At 42.4% G+C, this 2,050-nt stretch overlaps 1 pseudogene; it reads left to right on the top strand.

The window, feature by feature from the left end:
• The first annotated feature begins 234 nt into the window (after nt 1–234).
• On the top strand, nt 235–1,062 carry LOC105980235 (annotated as a pseudogene).
• The last annotated feature ends 988 nt before the right edge of the window (nt 1,063–2,050 follow it).

Genomic DNA, 2,050 nt, shown 5'->3' on the forward strand with positions numbered 1-2,050 from the left:
CTCGCAGGCCCTGAGTTCAAGCTCTAGTACGGGCAATTGCACATTATTCACACACACACACACACACACACACACACACACACACAATGTTCTTTGGTTCTTCTTCAACTATCAAAAACATTTATTTAGCTGGGCACCTGTGGCTCACGCCTATAATCCTAGCTACTCAGAAGGCTGAGATCTGAGGAGCGGGGTTCAAAGCCAGCCCTTACAGGAAAGTCCATGAGAAGAAGCCCCTGCTCTTCCTCTTCCTGTAAGCGGCCAGAGGTGACCTGTGAAAATGGTTCACTACTCTCTAGACCCAGAAAAACCCACAAAATCATGCAAGTCAAGAGGTTCCAATCTTCGTGTACACTTTAAGAACACCAGAGTAACAGCCCAGGCCATCAAGGCTATGCATATCCAAAAAGCGACCAAGTATCTGAAAGATGCCACGTTAAAGAAGCAATGTGTGGGGCTGGGAAGGTGGCTTAGTGGTAGAGTGCTTGCCTTGCATGCATGAGGCCCTGGGTTCGATTCCTCAGTACCACATAAGAAAAAAAGCCGGAAGTGGCGCTGTGGCTCAAGTGGTAGAGCGCTAGCCTTGAGCTGAAAAGCTGAGGGACAGCGCCCAGGTCCAGAGTTCAGGACCCACAACCGGACGCCCCTCCCCCAAAAAAGAAGCAATGTATGCCATTCCTGCGTTACAATGGTGGAGTTGGCAGGTGTGCCCAGGCCAAACAGTAGGGCTGCACAGAGGGTCGGTGGTCCAAAAAGAGCGCTGAGTGTCTGCTGCACATGCTTAAGAATGCAGAGAGTAATGCAGAACTGAAGGGTTTAGATGCAGACTCCCTGGTCATTGAACACAACCAAGTGAACAAAGCACCTAAGATGCACTGCCGAACTTACAGAGCCCATGGGAGGATTAACCCATCCATGAGCTCCCTCTGCCACACTAAGATGATCCTTACTGAGAAGGAGCAGATTGTTCCTAAACCAGAAGAGGAGGTTGCACAGAAGAAAAAGGTATCCCAAAAGAAACTGAAGAAACAAAAACTTATGGCATGGGAATAAATTTAGCATAAAATAAACGCAAATAAATTTTTAAAAATTAGGAGAAGAAAGTCCATGAGATTCTTATCTCCAATAAACCACTAGAAACCTGGAAGTGGTGCTGTGGTAGAGCACTCAGCTTGAGCTGAAGAGCTCAGGGACAGCGCTCAGGCCAAGAGTTCAAGTCCCACGACCCACAAAAAAAAGTAATTATTTATTTTCCAAGGACCCAAATTATTTTTATAACAAAAAATAGAAGCTAAGTTTTGATTTGCAAATGAAACATTCTAGTTTACACTTGATGTTTATTAATTTTGTCTATTTGAATTGTCTATTAGTCAAGTCAGCAACTCATGTCTGTAATCCTATCTAGTTAGGAGGCTATCTGGGGACCACAGTTTGAAGCCAACACAGAAAAATATTTTGAGACGCCATATGAAATTAACCAGAAAAATGCCAGAGACTGGACATATAGCTCAAGTGTTTGAGAAGTAACTATAAGTGAAAAAGCCTAGTAAAAATGTATAATCTTGAGTTCAAACCCCAATGTTAGCACAAAAATGTTTGGCATATTTATTTTAATAGCATATATTAACTATTCAAAAGGATTTGTTTTATTTTAATATGTACGCATTTACATGTTATGTACTTTGATCTAATTCAACTAGTTAGTTCCTTACCTTTCCCTCTTTTACAATTTTCAATGGTTTTCCCTGGCTACGTTTAAGTATTTTATATACAGGTGTAAACAGCCACTTTTAACACTGTTATTTCTTGTCCTCCCCCATGGAGGATGAGTGCTGTTTATGCTTTGTTGTTTGTTCACTCTGAGCATTTTTCCTAAGTGTTCACTGTTTGGTGATTTCATGTCTCCCATTTTCTGTATATTTCTCAGATGTATAGCGGAGGAGATTGTTTTGTAACTCAAATGGTAATAGAAAGAGGGACAGGCTCTGCACAGAGTGGTGTTCTGCTCTGTCTGTTCTTCCTCTCAGCCAAACTCTCAGTCCCTCTCGCA

This window comes from Dipodomys ordii, unplaced genomic scaffold, assembly GCF_000151885.1.
Source record: "Dipodomys ordii isolate 6190 unplaced genomic scaffold, Dord_2.0 Scaffold8, whole genome shotgun sequence".
NCBI classification, from domain to species: Eukaryota; Metazoa; Chordata; class Mammalia; order Rodentia; family Heteromyidae; genus Dipodomys; species Dipodomys ordii.